The following is a 17,895-nucleotide window of genomic DNA, read 5'->3' on the forward strand; positions in this document are numbered from 1 at the left end:
TCTGAGGCTGGCACTGCTGCCAGGGGCTGCTCACTGCCCCTGGAGCTGAGCACCCGTGAGGATCAAGGGCTGTGTTAGAAAGTCTGCCTTCATGGGGGCATGTGGCACACTGGAAAGGGCTCCGTCACTATGTCACCATGAGACTGGAGGCACCTTCAACCCATTCGCTCTAGTCCTCACTGAAGGAATGAGAGCTTGGCTAGACCAGCGATTTTCAAACTATTTTACTAGGACCCCATTAAAGTGGGGCAATTTCATTGGAACAACAGGTTTGGGGTGTTTTTTTAAAATATATTTTTATTGATTTCAGAGAGGAAGGGAGAGAGAAATAGAAACACCAATAATAAGAGAAAATCATTGATCGGCTGCCTCCTGCACACCCCACCCTGGGGAGTGAGCCCACAACCCGGACATGTGCCCTGACAGGGAATCGAACCGTGACCTCCTGGTTCATAGGTTGACTCTCAACCACTGAGCCATGCCGGCTGGGCAAACAACAGGCTTATTAGCCATCTGGACAAGTTTGGAAACCCCTGAGTTCGGTGAACCTGGGCTCCTTCACGGAGAGCAGAAGTCTGTCTACTGCACCATGAAAGCTTATCTCAAGGATCTGAACCTCGGCCTCTGTCAGAAACCCACTCCTTATTTACCTATTCACCTTGTTGGTCAATAGACGCCTACCATTCTGGGCACTGAGATGAAAAAGGAGATGCGACCTGGTCCCTGTATCCCAGGAGCTCCCAGGGGAGTGGACAGGCCCGCCTTTAGAAGGTCAGACCACAGGGAGTGCAGGGAGGGTCAAGGAAGGCTCCGTGGTTGGAAGGGCTGGAGTTTGCCAGGAGCGGGGAGTGCGGCTGGGGGTAAACGGTATTCCTGGCAGTGGGAACAGCATGTGCAAAGGCCCGTGACGAGAGAGTAAGGCTGAACACTTCAAAGCTTGGCAAGGTGTGGGGCTGACCCATGGGCAGGGGCAGTGGGATGGGGTCCCGGAAGTGGATCTAACTGTTCTTGATCACAGGACTTGGGGACGAAGGGACAGGGGAGTCTGGACAGGCCGTTTGTGCAGGCAGAGTGAGAAGAAGAGAGGCACATTTGGAGAGAACAAAAAACTCCACAAGGCCTGCTGGAAATGCTAAGTCCGTGCTGGCCGGGACATTGGGACAGAGGCAATGGTGTCCAGAGAGAGATCTGGGCAGAGGTGAGAAGAGATGAGGTCGGGGCAGGACAAGGGATAGAACAGTAGGGAGCACAGGCCTAACGCTGGCTCCTCACCCACCAGGACTGTGACCCACACAGAAACCCCAGTTATGGATAACTCCCACTAGGGTATAAGGTAGGAGTTTATCTGCCTTATTCAGCACCTGGAATCATGCCAAGTACACAGGAGCAGCTCAGCAATCTTGATGAATAAGTGAACCAATGAGCCAACAGCACTGAGCTCAGAGAGCTGCACTATGAGGATGGACCAAGATGGCATATGCACAGTGCTAAGCAGAGTGCCTGCACAAAGTAAGTGCTCAATAAATGTAGCTGGGATTCGAACTCGGGCCTGTGCAACCTTCTCTTTCTCACCATCACACAGCCATCTCACCCAGATCCTGGGTCCTTTCTCCCCCGCCCCCCCTCCCGCCCCGGAAGGCTCAGGCACAAATACAAATGTACCTCCTCTTTCCTAAAGACTGACCCAGGTTCTGCTAGTCCTGGTCTCAATGTTTCCCCAGCGGGGTGGGGTGCGGGTCGGGGGCAGCACGGGGAGTGAAAATACAGCTGCTCCCAGACCCGAGGGGATTAGCAGGTGATTGTCAAGCATGTGAAGACAGAGTGCTCCTGTCACTACTGGACATAATAGACACCTATCATGTCCTCCCACCAAAGGTGTCTGCTTCAGGTTTACATAACAATAGAGTATTGTTCCCACTCCTGACCTGGATACCACCTCTCAGAGACTCTGGAACGAGGGATGGATGGGGCAGCACCTGCACCACCAGCTCCTGGCACTGACTGCTGCCAGGGCTGCTGGGCACCATCCCCTCCTTCCTCCCACCGCACCCCAGGGGCAGTGAGGAGCTGGCACAGGTCTATGTCGGTGGGAAGCGGAAAGGCGTGGAGAGCACACCGGCAGCTTTCACCAGAAAGCTAATTCGCTGCTGCCTGTACCTGGCAATCTGCTGCCGCCCATCATCACGGGTCACCGGAGGATGCCCGAGGGCAGTCACTCCGAGAGCGGTCAGTGAGTGCCTCCCACTGCTGCCCCTCCCCTGAATGCAAACCCTGCCATCAAGGTTTTGCTACTGTGCCGGGGAGAGGAGCACCTGTCCGCTAATACTCCAGGCAGCATGGCCAGAGGAAAGCATGCAGGATCGCAAGTCAGGAGCCTGGCTCAGGCCACATGAACTTCTGTATGACTCTCCCAGCCTCGATTTTCTCATCTGCTCAGTGGGAGGTAAAAAGACTTCCTCCCCCTGCCGTCAGATTCAAAGAAGAGTGTAAGTGAGTCCCTGCTTGCTCACTTCCGGGCTGTATGACCTCAAACAAGTGACCCGTGACTTCTCTGGACCTTCGTTTCTTTATCTATAAAATGAGACAATTCCGGCCCCTCTCGCTGCCAGGAAGATGACAGGAGATGATGCCCCGAAGCGCTTAGTGCAGTGCTCAGAGCAACACTAGTGCTCAAGGCTACCGGGGATTAAGTTATTAAAGGTGCTTTGCAAGCCAGAAAGTCAATATGATTGGAGAGCCCCGCCCTATCCTGGCTGGCAGGTGGCACTCGTAAGTTGGGGTAAAACTCCAAATGCACTTATTCCCTGCGGGTAAGAACTAAGTTTGGGGCTTATTTTTTTTTCTGAATTCTCTGAAAGACCCTCAAAATAGCTACCCGCCCAAGGCAGCAGCCCAAAAACAATGAGCGGATGAGTGGCGGAGCCCAGGCACCAGCCATTGTGAGAGCTGAGGAGGAGGTCCCAGGAGGCAGTTCCTTCCTGGCTCCAGGAGGCAGCTCTGCGCCCACCGGCACCCAGGGCAGCCGGTCATACCCACTCGCCCAGCCTCAACCTGAACCAATGACCCCAAAGGGAACCTGTGCCCGGAGCCCTGTTTTTCCAAGGATACCAGGCTGAACCTCCAACCCAGGGATGCAGCCAAGAGGGCAGCACCGACTTCCCAGTTGAGTTGGTGACACTTTGGAAACCCAAAGGAGCCCCCCTGTGCCTCCGATGCCAGCCTGCAGAGAGTGGGAGAGATGCATCCACAGGCAACGCCACGGCCACGGAGAAAACTTCCCATCGGGTCACCCAGCCCTGCTCACCTGCTAGCACCTGCCCTCAGCGGGCTCCCAGGGCCTCCTTCAGGTTGTTCCCAGGACCCAAGACCCCTACCCCAAACCCACCCACCACCCTAATGTCTCCTCACCCCTCCAGGGCCCACTCAAGTCTCGCCCTCCACAAAGCGTCTCCTGCTACTCGCACCAGGACCGCCTTTCCTGTCCCTCATGCCTCTGCACCATCCTACCCGCGCTCTCCGGGTGCGTTTCCCGAATAAACACTCCCATCTTTGACTCGCACAGTGCTGGCCTGCCGCCGGAATACGGGATGAAAGCCCCCGAGTTAGGGGAGCCCAGTCAGAAGGCGAGACAGACAAGGAAGTGGACGATTATGCCCAACACACAGGGCTACAGAAGGGGACACAGAGACCAAGGCACCTGGAAAGCTACCTAAAGGAGAACAGGTGGGTGACAGCCAAACAGAGGGTGCAAGGACTAGAGAGAATTCTACCTAAAGGAGAACAGGTGGGTGACAGCCAAACAGAGGGTGCAAGGACTAGAGAGAATTTTACCTAAAGGAGAACAGGTGGGTGACAGCCAAGCAGAGGGTGCAAGGACTAGAGAGAATTCTACCTAAAGGAGAACAGGGGGGTGACAGCCAAGCAGAGGGTGCAAGGACTAGAGAGAATTCAGGGGTCGGGGTCCTTGGGAATGGCTGGATCACAGGGTGCCTGGGAAGGGACGGGAGTCAATCCACAAACTGCTGTTGGGCCTCGGGGAGACTGGGGAGCGGGTGGGGGAGTGGCATCTGGCGCAAACACCAAAGGAGCAGGGAGGCCGCCTGCTCCCGGCCTCGGCTCATTGCTCTCTGGTGGCTGGGGGCCAAGTCACTGACCCTCTCTGGGTCTGAGATCCTAGATCCAGCAGGAGAGAATCCAGGGGCTCAAATATGCTCCCAGCATCCTTGGCCCCCACCGCGGGGGAGAGCTGAGGGCAGAGCAGGTGCTCCCCCCAGCCTGCCCAGACAATGTCCCCAAAGCAGAGACATTAAGCACGTCCCGCCGTGGGAGGGAAATGCCCTCAGCTGCTCCAGCCCTGGGTCTTCAGAAGGAGAGGAAAAGGGTCACCACACTGACCAAAACAGCTGCGGCCTGGCTGCAAGAAACCTCTTGGGGTCACGGGGCAGGAGCCTCCTACATGGGCTGCAGGCAGAAATAGATCCAAGTAGCCCCCACAGCTAAAACAACAAAACAAAAACCCACCTGACTCTCCCCGTCCCCCAAAGCCTTTTTTAAACGAGGAAAGTCTTTTACAATGACAGTTAAGAAAGAAAATATGCGCCCTTACCATATTTTCTCATGAAGTTAAAAATATAAGTGTTGGAGGGAAAAAAGTTTTGTTGAAGGTCAGAGGGGGGGAAAGGCATGTTTTCTGAAATCTTAGAAAATAAACAGACGCAGCCCTGATCCGCAGGCTCTCTGGGAACGTGACCTGAGTGCTGCTGGGGGTTGGAGAGCAGTTTAAAGGGAAGTTCAAGGGCGAGCCCGAGGCCGGGGATTAGTGTGGACACTGTGTCCCCCTCTCCAGATGACCGGCCTGCCGGCCACTCGGGACTGGAGTGTCCAGGAGATGAGAAGGGCAAGGAGAACACAGAGCAGGCAGCCCAGCTGCCTTGGGAAACAACCCCAGGGGGCATTGAGGGCTGCAGGGGCCAGGTCTGTACTAAACAAGGCTTAACCAACCGAGCCAGGCTGTGGGACACACTCCAGACAGGCCGGAGTAGTGACAGTGGGGGCGGCAGAGCTGCTGTCCACTCAGGAGACAGGGTCACACTGGGGCCCTGTCCACCCGCCTCTCAACAGTAGCTCCAGAACCCAGTTCTGGGGAAGGTCAGCAAAGCAGGTTGATACATATTTATTAAGCACCTACTATGTGCTAGACCCTGCAACAGGCACTGCAGCTAGCAAGACAGACCAGGCCCCAGTCTGCATGGAGTTCACATCTGGGTGCTCAGAGCCCCTCCACTCTTTCCTCTACCCCCAGAAGACCTTCTGCCAATCCCACTGGATACAGATGTTTGCTGAGCCCAGTGCAAGGGGCTGGAGCAAGCCATGTCCCTGCCTCCCACCCGCCCCCCGCCCCAGGGCTCATAAAATCCTGGGGTCTTTGCAGGCAGTTGGGAAGGGAGAAGACCCCACGCCACTGTCCATACACAGAGTGTGCCCTCATTTGATTAATGTTCTCTTGCTGCATCCCCAGCTCTGAACTAACCCTGGGAGGAGGGGACACAGACTGGGAGGACCACCCAGCCCGGAGAGGAGGAACCAAAAGCGAAGGATTGAGTCACACCTGGGAGCGGAGAGAGGAGCAGGGCTTTGCAATCGGATAAGGCTCGGTCTGGATCTAAGCCCAACCGTCTACCAGCTGTGTCTCCCTAGAAGAGTCACTTCGCCTCTCTGAACCTCCGCGTCCCCCACGGTGATGTGGAGATGACAGTGCCAACCTCGTGGGTGGCGTACGGTGACTGGCTTGTCACTGGCATCTGACAAAGCAGAGCAATGACCAGCTGCCCATCTGGGCTTTACAGAGGTGTGAGCAGCAGTGCTCGAGCTCAGGGGAGGGGCCGTGAAGCTGGCCAGAGAAAGTCTTAAACATTTTAAAAGATGAACTGTTATCTGAACTGAGCCTGAGATAGGAGTACAATTTCTACTAGAAAAACTAGAGATAGCGTTCCAAGCCCAGAAGAAATGGGCATTTTTTTTCTTGGAGACTTTCTAATATTTCCTTATCCTGGAATGAAAGATTTGTGATGCATTCATAATAGACAGATGACCCTAATCAGTTTGGCTCAGTGGCTAGAGCGTCAGCCCACGGACTGAAGAGTCCTGGGTTCAACTCTGGTCAAGGGCACATACCTTAGTTGCAGGCTCGGTCCCCGGCCCCCGTTAGGGCACGTGTGGGAGGCAACCAATCGATGTTTCCCTCTCACATTGAAGTTTCTCTCTCTCTGTCTCTCCCCCTCCCTTCCACTCTCTCTCTAAAATAATAATAACAATAATGGGTGGATGTAGCTTTCCCCTCCTTCCCTCCCTCTTATTCATCAATATAAATTTATTGAGCACTTACTATGTGCCAGATGCTGTTCTAGGCATAGGCCACGGATTAGTGAACTAAACAGACACTTACATTTGACCCTCACAACCACCCAGAGTAAGTCAGGCCAACTTATCAGCATCGACCCCATTTAATAGATGAGAAAAAGAACCACAAGTTAAGAATCCTTAAACTCAGGCGCTTTGAGCCAGAACAGACATAGCAGGCACAAGCAGCTCCTCCCCCCCGCCCCCGCCCCCCGCCCCTGCACTTTCCCACCTCTCCCCCCAGAACCTTCACACCCAGGCGAGGGGAAGGGTGACTGTCCCCCCAAGGGGACCTCTCCCAGGGGGCGCCTGCCTGGCGGGCTGAAATGAGTGGAGGCCGCTGCCCGAGACAACAGACTCCCAGCTCCCTCATTACTCCCGCCAGCCACTCCCAAGCGCCCATGTAAATAATCAGTTAAACTCCAGAACAACCTTTTCCCTTCAAATTATAGTTGAAAAGCAGAATCCACAGAGGCCCCCAAACTCCTGAGAGAACTGAACTTGCCCTCGTGGCCTAGAGAAGATCAAGGGGACCATCAGGCCCACACCGTCCACCCAACACTCGGACGTCACTGAAACGCCAATCACAGGTTGTGGCAGGCACGTTCATCCAAAAACCTAACGTACAAAAAGCACATCGTCTTCCCAAGCCAGGGGGCAGATTTTTCAGTAATTTATTTAGTCAGATTTTACTTCAAAGGACTTAAAGCACTTTGGGAACTCAACTAATGAGAGTGATTATTAAGTGAGCTCAAAACCGCCCTGATGAAATATGAAGAATCGCTGGCGTGGGCTAAAGGGCACAGGGGGGTTCGACATTCTGTCCTCTCCATTTCTGAATACGTGAAATTTTCCAAAATGAAAAGTTTTTAAAACCCGGATAAAATAACAATTCTATACCATAATGCTGTAGAATGAATGCAAATCAAATATTCGCAGGAAGTTCCTTAAAATAACCCCTGGATTTGTGGGGTGCGTGGCCCTACAAAGTGCTTCCACATGTGCAGCATCTAATTTGAACTTTCAAGAAAAGGAGGGGTTACTAGCCCCATTTTGCAGATGGGGAAGCTGAGGCTCAGGCTTGCCCGAGAACTCGCCACCAGGATCTTGCGCGGTGCGGACTTGAACTCGGCCTCAGGGCTTCATTTGGACCTGATCCCTCCCTGCGCTGGCCCAGCCCCACGAGCAGCCCCTGCTCCTCCACTCTGTCTCAGGGGGTGTGGCTGTTATCAAACACTCGGGTTTATTTAAATGCTAAACTATTTTGCCTGCCACCACCCCAGATTTTAAGAACTGCACCACGGCCGCCACAAGCCACGCTGGCCTGACGGTTCAGTCATTCCCCAGGGCTCCTCGGCCCAGCATCCATCTTCCCTGCTGGATCTGACGACCAAACACTGGCTTGGCCAGTGGGCGGTCCCCAGTATTAAACGTTTCCAGCGGAATGAATCAAGTCATAACAGAATGCTTCCCCTGGCCAACTTTAACTGTTCCCACCCAGACTCACCTTTTCAGAAACCTTGTGTGGATAGAGTCTGGCCAAGATTCCTCTGATCTCTGCTCTCAAGCCAGGAATCAAGGGGGTGGAGGGGTAGGGGGGAAGGATGTGAGGGGGGGCAGGAAACTTCTCACCACCCACTCTCCTCCCATTGCACCTTAGGAGCAATCCAGGAAATGTTCCGAGACCCATTTTCTCAAAAAACTCGTTTTTTTCTGCCCTCCCCCCGCCCCCTGTTATTTCTGGTCTCCCCTGCGACGGGCCGCCTCCAAGCCTGAGGTGCCCTAAATGCGTCAGCCACCGTTGACCCCATGATGGATGGGTCTGATGACTTCACTCCTGACACCAGCCCGGAGACGTCCGCTATTTGTATACTCAGGACCTCTGTTATGTCTGAAACCTCATAACCTTTTCCCAAGAACACATCGTACCTGTTCTGTGCTCCGGCAGTTTTGCAACCGCCCTTAGCCAAAAGCAACACGGCTCGGAGCCAGATCCCCACGCAGACTAGCAAGGCCTCCCTGCAGCTCAGACGCTGGAAGCTCAGGGTGTTTGTGCTCGGCAGGGCCCTGCTGGGCCCTCCCACAGAGGGGGTGGGATGCTGGAGTTTCAGGGTAGCCCCTGGTGGGACATCCCTTTGCCGATGTGGCAGCTTCACCCACCGCTCACACCTGGGGAGAAAGACGCAGCAAGCGCTTCCAGGAACCCAACGCACATGCTCAGGCCTGCCATTCCATCTCCGTTGGCTCCTGCTTCCCTCCGATCCCAATGACTAACAGCTCCCAACCTTCATTCACTGACGGCCGAGCGCTCCAGTGCTGCCTCCCCCGCCCCACCCCCCCGCCCCCAGCACAGAAGCCACTGGACACAGGTAGCTACTGAGCACACGAGACGTGACCAGTCCAAATGGAGATGTGCTGTAAGTTCAAATACACACTGGACTTTGAACACTTGTTGTAATATACTGGTTACATGTTAAAAGTATTTTGAGTATACTGAATTGAGTAAAATAGATCATTAAAGTAATTTCAGCTATTTCTTTTACTTTTTTAAAATATATTTTTATTGATTTCAGAGAGGAAGGGAGAGGGAGAGATAGAAACATCAAGGATGAGAGAGAATCATTGATCAGCTGTCTCCTGCATGTCCCACACCTGGGAATCAAACCGTGACCTCCTGGTTCCTAGGTCGATGCTCAAGCACTGAGCACGCCAGCTGGGTCATTTCTTTTCCTTTTTAAAATGAATGTGCTGTGCCCGGCCGGTGTGGCTCAGTGGTTGAGCGTCGACCTAGGAACCAGGAGGTCAGTTTGATAACCAGTTAGGGCACAGGCCCGGGCTGCAGGCTCGATCCCCAGTGTGGAGTGAGCAGGAGGCAGGCGATCAATTATTCTCTCTCATCATTGATGTTTCTATCTCTCTCCCTCTCCTTTCCTCTCTGAAATCAATAAAAATACATTAAAATAATAATAATAAAATGAATGTGACAACTAGAAATTTTGCAATTTCACAGGAGGCTCACGTCACTTTTCTAGTGGGCGGCGTCTAGTCTAGGCAGTGGCTCTCATCTACTACGTAGGTCCAACCTCAGCTCCTTTACTAGCTGTCTAACATCGCACAGGTTTCTTTTCCTATCTGTTTCTAGCTTCCCCACCTGCGCACAGGGCATGAGTCCGGGCTGCCCGGGGCGGGGCGAGGATTTGATTCGCAGTTACCACAGTTCCTCAATAAATGTTGGCTGTTCTTATTCAGTCAACAAAGATTTACTGATCTCCCTCTGGCATGTCAGGCTCCACACTAAGCCCTGTGGATGCAAAGATGAGCCTGGAACATGCTCCTGCAGGAGGCACCTCGGCTCGGGCCTCGATGAACCAGGTTCACCTCTCAGCTTTACTAACTGTACGACCTTGAGACAGTCATGTTGTGGGGCGTGGGGCTCCTGGACCTTCTGCAGAGTGAGGGATGGGGTGTCCCGTTCAGATAGATGATAACTGAGATCTCATGGAAGTCTTCAGCACAGTCAGGCCACGTTCCCCAGAGGGCAGACGTCAGAGCTTGCTTCACCCCAAGGACAAGCCACCCTGGGTGACAGCATCTGGGCCCCAAGCCCCATCAGCACTTGGCCGAGGAGACCAAGGATGGGGCGTTCTTGCAACCTGGCCACTCCCAGCCCCAGGAAGGCGTGTGACTTGCTCCCTCCCCTCTCCTGTCCCTATGTCCTCATTTCCCTGCCTGGTCTGGGGTGGGGGTGAAAGGAGGGGATGGGGACGGGAGGTGGAACTTGGCCTCACGTTCACAGAAGTCTCAAGGTCAAATATTTGATATCATCTCCAAATGTGAGGCTGCTTAGACACAGCGACAGGGACACTTCTGTCTCATCGGTTCCTCCGCCTAGAGCACACTATGAATCAGTATTCCGTACAGATTCTGTCCTCACCTTGTGGATATAATTGCTAGGCGGTTTTTGTTTAAAAAGCATCATCTTAATAAAAGTAAACAGTTTTAAATACCAGAATTTTTGTAACCTTCTTCTGGAATTTTAAAATTTTTTTAGTGAACTTGGAGCCTCAGGGGGGGAAAAAAAATGGAAGCAGGCCAGGCCTCTTGCCGCCTTTGAGAGGCCTCAAGATGCACCCAGCTTTGCAGAAGAACTGGTCTCCAGTGGGCTCTTGTGACTGGCCAGGCCCGGAGAAGGGACTAGACCCAGGTCAACAGCCAGGCTCACCAGACCACAACCAGAATCACCGCCTGCTCTTCCCAGCCTCCCATCCACCTGCCTTCTTACAAGAATTTGTCTTTAAAATTAGCCACGCTCTTGTCTGCTCAAGAAAGAGTGGCTCAAATGCTTCCGGAAAGCCTCCTAAAAGCCTCCAGCACCTCCATCAACCTGAACCCTGCTGACCACTCCCGGGCACATGCCTCTACTCCCTTAGCTCTGTGCCCAGCCGCTGAGTGTGAGAGCAGAAAGCTGTCACAGGTCACCGGGGCCTACCCTGCAGGCTCCTGTGAGAAGCCTGGACCCACAGAGGGCCTCCGTCCATCTGCCCATCCACCCATCTGCCCATCCATCCCCACAGCACACATTTCTCCTGCCCTTGCCATACCCAGGCCCTGGCCTAGGAGCTGGGGACACAGTGGTACAGACATGTCAGACTGGTGGGGGCTACAAAAGGAAGTGGGTGCACAGGGAAGTGGGGACAACAGACCTGGGGTCAGAGAAGTGTCTCCTAGGGAGCAACGCCTAAGCTGAAGCCTGAAGCACAAGTGGGACTGGCCTGGTAACGATCTGGGAGAATGTTCCAGGCCCAGGGAATGGGACATGCAAAACAAGACCGTGAGGGAAAGCACAGTGCACACGAAGAGCCAAGTTCAGGGGCCGGAAATCTGCAGGGGGAGAGATGTTAGTGAATCGCTGTATTGGAGGATGCAGCTCAGATTTGAACTCTAGGAAGACTGTGCTGCGTAAACAGGCAGAATGGAAGGGGCGAACCAAAGTGGAGGCACCACGTAGGAAGCCACGGCGGACAGGTAAGCTAGAGGCGAGGACAAATCTTTGGGAGGTAGAATCGCCATGTAGGACAGGCCTGAGAGATGACGCCGGGTTTCTGGCTTGGGTGACAGGCCACTCGGGCTGTTTTCTGTGCCACGAGTCAGGCCCTAAGAAATCAGAGGCTTGGTGGCCACCGAACCTGCCCACAAAGTCAGCCGCGGCTGCGTCCTCCTTTATCACTCACTGACAGTGGGAGCCTTCAGCCAGGCATCTCTGCGCTGTGGGGATCAGATGACCCGATGGCCTGGTTCGGGGATGGCAGCGCTCGAGGGCATGCTTCCAAATGGGCAGGGGCCCAAGAGGGGAGGCAGCCACTTACCACCCTGGGAACCCGAGGCAGCCTGCCAGCTTGGGAGGCTCAGCATGCTCCCGCCAGGGGCCAGCCAGGTCCCTCCCTGCGAAGAGGATGCCACGTGGGGGCGGGGGATCGCAGAGCACCGGCTTGCACACAGCCTGGGCATACAAGATGGGGGCGAGCCAGGCGCAGGCACCACCACAGAGAGGGGTCCCTGGTTGCCTTCGGTGTGCTTGAACCCCAAGGAGAGCTAAAGGGCAAGAGGAGGGGGCAGAAGAGTAATCTCAGGGCAGAGATTACTGAGCCAAGTTAGTCAGTCAGGACCATGGGTCACGGAGTCAGACCACAAGCACTGCCTTGGGAGCGAAAGGAGGGGCGATGCTTTCCCTAGGAGGTGCGAAGGCAGGATTTGCACTAGGTCCTGGAGGTCCCCGGAGAGAGAAATGAGCGAGCCCGAGAGTGGAGGCAGCCATGGGGCAAATCCTGCCGGGAGCAGATCCTTGTGCCGGGGCCAGAATGAGGCAGGCCCTGGGGGGAATCATTGCCTCCGTGGCATTCCCTGAGGAAAAGTTAGCAATTCCTCCAAAAATTAAACATCACCCAGCAAGTCCACTTCTAGATGTATACCCCAAAGAACTGAAAACAGGGACTCACTGCTCCTGGCAGCACTAATCACAATAGCCAGAGGGTGGAAACAGCTCGAGTGTCCATCGGCGGGTGAAACGGGAAGCAAAATGGGGTCTATCCGCACAACGGAACGTTATTCAGCCATAGAAAGGACCGGAAGACTAAAAAGTGCTCCGACACGGACGGGCCTTGAAAAGATTATGCTAAGTAACATGAGCCAGACACCAAAGGACACATCCTGTATGATGCCTCATCCAGGAAGGACCCAGAACAGGCACACTCAGAGGCAGAAAGTAGTCAGAGGCATAACCAGAAGCTAGCGGGAGGGAGAAATGGGGAGTTTCCGTCTGGGATGATGAAAAAGTCCTGGAAACGGATAATGGTGATGGTTGCACAACACTGTGAATGTAATTAATGTCACTGAATTGCACGCCTAAAAATGGTTAAAATAGTAAATTCTATTTTGTGTATTTTTTTACCACACACACACACACATTAAGAAAAGACAAAAACCTACAATATTCTGGGAGCTCTGCCCCCGCCCCGCCACTGCTAGGTTGAAAAGGGGCCCCCATATGAGGGTGGTCTGACCATTACGTAACAAGGACCCAGCCCCCCACACCTGGAGAGACCGGGTGCACTTCCGGGCAAGCCTGGCGGGGCCGAGCCACAGGTTTATCCCCAGTCCGCCCTCAGACCGCTAAGCAACAGCCAGAGAATAAAACGGGCAGCAACCTGCAGAGACGGAGGGAACTGGCGATGAATGGCAGACGGCAGACCAGAGCCCTGAGGACCCCGCTGAAGGATGGCAAGGGAGGAACGGGCAGGCCCCCGCTGACGTGCGCCCGCCTACAGGTAGCAGAGCCAACAAGAAAGAGCCCATTGGTGAGCCTGGGGCAACCAGTGTGCCAGCCCACAGCCTGGAGGACGGACTGAGTGTGTTACAGCGCCCGCTGTTACCGTCACTGCCTGCTAACACTCAGACAAAGCGCGCCTGGGATGACTCATTACCAAACATCATTTGTCCCTGTTCCCGTATTTGAAGTCACTTTCTACCTTGACGCCGTTGCTGCGCAGAGACAGGAAAAGGCCCCTGGAGTTCATGGTTCTAAGACCTCTGACACCTGCACACGGTACATGGACTTCCCATCACCCACAGGTCAAGCCCCGACACTGTTGGCTCACGCATTCAGGGGTTTCCGTTTCTGGCCCCGGTACGACACTCAGGCACCAGATTTGTGGGGATCGGGACAGCAGGAACCCACGAGAATAGGGAGACCAGCCCATAGGATCGACCATCAGCGCGGCCAGGCCGTGGGATGCGCGGCCCCTCCACCACCACCACCAGCGGGAGGTGTGTGCAAAACAGCCAACAGCACCTCCAGGAACAGAACAGACTTCACGCGTTCCTGAGGCTGCCCTATTTTTCACATGCTTCCCTTCCACTTCACTGCTCGCCAGAAAATGGTGTGAGTTTCTCCAGGGAGAGCACTTGCTGAAACGCCACGGGCCAATTGACGTGTGTGTCAGCGCTGGCATGGGGCCTGGAACACAATCCTTATCCTGCTGGGCTCAAGCTGGCCTGAGCCACGAATGCCAGGACCTCGGGCCACACCGCTCCCTCCTTAGAGTCCCGGCGTGCAGGGGAGGGTGTGTGTGCACAGGGAAGAGAAGCTTTGCTGTTGTCACTGGAGTCAAGTCTGGCTTACCCATCCTCCTGCCTCTGTCCTCACCCCCAGTAGCACTGAGCCTGCCCCCTTTAGAGCCTCCGTCTATCAGAAAATCTGCCCCTCCTGCCCTGTTCCCCAGGATGCTGAGCTTCGCCAGGGACAGAACTACCCTGTCCTATCCCTACAATGAGCACCTTGCTTAGGGTTTGGCACTAAAGGGGCTGATAAATGCTGGGTGATGGGCAGGAGCACTGGGAGGAGGCCGGGAGGCGGAGCGGAAAGAGGACCTCTGACCCATCTCTTCAGGCTGCTCAGATTCCAGAATGCACTTCAGGGGCTCATGTCAAGCCAGCGGTCAGCCCAGAAATGACCCCCAAGGCAGTCGAGCATTCACGAGGAAGCCTCTGTGTGGACACTGTGGCATTAGATAAGGCTGCTCCCTGCCACATGGCCTGTCAACCTTATGGAAAGTCAATGCATCTGCAGAGGCTTGAGTGAGCAGAAGGTACGTGTGGACGAAAAGAGTCCGAGCTGCGGCCGCTGCTTCTCCAGGATCCCCACGCAGAGGGGCAGCTGCAGGGAGGCGGGCTCATGAGACCTGCCACTCAAGGCCAACCACAGGGCCATTACCGGATCTCAGGAAGGGAAAGGCTATAGGAGAATCACTAAGGAAGCTTATGTAAAAACACAAATTCCTCGTACAGTGGTATAATCACCGTGGAAAACAGTTGGTCAATTTCCAAAAACGTTAGAGAAGTGGTTGCTTGAGGTTGGGGATGTGGCAGGAAGGGATTCTCTCCGGTCATTGATGTTTCTCTCTCTCTCTCTCCCTTTCCCTTCCTCTCTGAAGTCAATAAAATAAAATCTCATCCTTTACAGCAGGATCTGAGCTGTACTGTTTTCCAGCAAAAACCCAGCATATCCCATCGCTGGGGCTAAATGTATGTGCGAACGAGAAGGAAAGACACCAGACTTTCGGATTCCTGTCTGCGTGTCCAGCGCTCCCAGCAGGACGGTCCCCGAGTCCCGCAGGCCTTTCCGGTCTGATGTTGCCGCTAAGTGCCTAACACCCATTTTTACACATGCTCAGCCGTCTCCCCCAGCAAATGTAGCATTTTTACTCCAGTGAGTAATTTCTGAATGCCTTCCAAAGGCACCCATCTCATTTCTTGGCATCGAGCTGGGATCATCAGCCAGACTGAGCAGCAGCCAAAAGCACAGCATGCCGTGACTTTAACACCATGGCAGCAAAAAAAATAAATTCTGCCTTGGAAGAATTCAGACCTGACCTCGGTTCCAAAGGTCATCGTTTATCACAGGAAATAAACGGTTCGCCGTATGTTTTTCTTCCTCCGTATCAAGTCTCCCTCACAGGAAAGTTTAAGTAAATGAAACGCAAAACTGAAAGGACTGGCTGTCTCCAGGAAGTGGTAACAGGAGCAGTGGTCACGGAGCCCATCCTGCCCAGGGTAAGGCACCTCTCCCTGGTCGCTGGATCTGTTCCGAACAGGTCAGGCCCAGGTCACATCCACCCAACCTCCAGACCGCTGCTTGGAGACGAGAAATCAAAGATGCAGATCAGTGGGGTGTGCCCTGTCATTTGGCTCTGAATACTTATCTGGGCTGTACTCTCAGCGACAGAAACCTCGCTCCCTATCTGGGGCGGGGGGCGTTACACTGTGATCGTGACAATGGGAAGAGACACCACCTACTGAGCCTCACCAGTGTGCCAGAAACCATACTCTGGTGCCCATCTGGTTTCATCTTCCCCAAATCCAGCAGCAGGGACCATCATTAGCCCATTTTACAGGCCAGGAAACTGAGTCTTAGGAAGCTGCCATGTGGCCAAATTATAATTCAAATCCCAGGCTCTTAATCACTTTGCAATACTGCTCTTTCCAAAAAATTATTTACATTAAAAGAGCCCTTGCATGTCCATAGCAACTTCCTTTAACAATGGGGACCTGCCACCCGCAGATGCCAGAAGATCTGCCCGAGGCCACCTAGCAGGGCTGCAACCCAGGCAGGAACCCTCAGTGCTCACACCCCTGTCAGTGTTCTTGGGGCTGCAGCCCAACCTCAGCCCACCCAAGGGCGCCAGCTGTGTTAAAGGAAGCCCTCAGCCGAGGGGACAGAGAAACCTAAAACTGCAACTTCCTTCAACAGGTTACAGCCACCCCTCGCCTCCAGCTGGAGGCAACAGTCTGGGGAGAAAAATCCTTGGCTGAACTTCAGGAGGCATGACAGTCACACAAGGAGAACCATCGCCAGGAGCAGGCGTGTAAAGAGACCTGCCCTGAGTCTCACAGGTTTCCAATCACCCAGATGTCCCTTTACACGCCGGGGGACGGGCAGCATCAATGGGCTGATGACCCTGGGAGGAGGCACAGAGAGTGAGCGCCCAATGAAGCCAGGAAATCAGTGTTACACCTAGAATCTCTCCCCAATCTCCTGCTCATGCGCTTTCCCTCCCATAGGGATGTGAGGCCCCACCTGGAACGTGCATCACTGGCTGGCTCACTTTCCCCAGCCTTGTCAGGGTTAGACATCGTTTTTTCTTTAAATATTTTTTTTTATTGACTTCAGAGAAGAAGGGAGAGAGAAAAACATCAATGATGAGATAGAATCTTTGATCAGCTGCCTCCTGCACACTGGGGATGAGCCCGAAACCCGGGCATGTGTCTTGAGCAGAGTCTCCTGGCCCACAGGTCGATGCTCAACCACTGAGCCACGCCTGCCGGACAGGGTCAGACATCGGAAAGATAAGTGTGCACTGTGTTCCTGGGCCCAGGGGAGTCGCTGGCCTCCCGTGTGGCCAGGTCAGTGTTGTAATCTGTGTGTCAGCCAGTACCTGGGTCCCACTCCTCAGTGGCTTGTCTGGGTTGGAACTGGTTCCCGATCAGATACCAATGGCTTAACCAAGCTTCCCTTCAAATCAGGTTCCTTAGGGCTCTGACTTAAAGTCTCAAAAGCAAACCAACAACTAAATATATGGCTCAGCCACTTTCTGACCATCGAACATGGATGGATTTACTTAAAACCTTTTTTAAAATGGTCATGTGGACTCTGCACGCCCTTGAGAGCACCCACTCCTGATAGTTACAACCTGCGTACCAAGGCCAGCAGCAGAACCCCATGATGGAGCTCCATGGGGAAGGGACCACCTCAAAGGCCCCTTCATGCCAACAGTGTCCCCCATGGCCCCTGACACTACCGGCCTCAGAACAGGTGCCAGTGATGTATCTCCAACCGCCTCATTTGAGCTTAGGGTAGAAGCCCACATTCAGACTACCCATGACCCCAAGACCCGCTGTACTCTCCTCTCCAACTGGGCCTTTTAAACTGGTCCAAGTGGCACCCAGTTTCACTGTGTCATACTCGGAGGTGCCGGGATGGGCAGGTCCCTGGTGTTGGAGGAGAGCATTATCTCTGGTTCCTAGTGTCCAGATTGGAAAGGATACTGAAGGCTATGGAGACGGACTGCCTGTCCCTCCCTAGGGCTATCCAGCTCTGCTTAAAGCCGCCTGCAGCAGGAAGCCACTCTCTCCAGGGCAGCTCAGGTCCCTCCGGGAAGGTCTTGCCTCCAGTCCACAAATGACAAGGACAACCCTGAACCTCTGACAGGGTCAGGTCTTGAGAAGTGGAAAACCTGTGATCATCTCCTCTGCTCCCCACCCCCTTTTTCAGGTGAAGCTCATCAGTCAGGGCAGCCCCCCATGTGCTGGCTCTGGGCCAGGCCCACCTACGACCTGACAAACACAAGCGCAGTTAATGCTCACGCCCCCACCCCCATGAATCAGGGAAGAGAAACGCTCAGAGGAGATAAGCAGTGTGTCCGAGCTCACACAGCTGGTGAG

The 17,895-nt window shown here is 54.2% G+C and overlaps 1 protein-coding gene across 7 annotated transcripts in view; it reads right to left on the minus strand.

The window, feature by feature from the left end:
* The window catches only part of GRK5 (G protein-coupled receptor kinase 5), a 173,826-nt gene that overhangs the window by 111,478 nt on the left and 44,453 nt on the right, over positions 1-17,895 (minus strand). The gene's annotated exons all lie outside the window — the stretch shown is intronic.

Source organism: Myotis lucifugus, unplaced genomic scaffold (assembly GCF_000147115.1).
Source record: "Myotis lucifugus unplaced genomic scaffold, Myoluc2.0 scaffold_345, whole genome shotgun sequence".
Lineage (NCBI taxonomy): Eukaryota > Metazoa > Chordata > Mammalia > Chiroptera > Vespertilionidae > Myotis > Myotis lucifugus.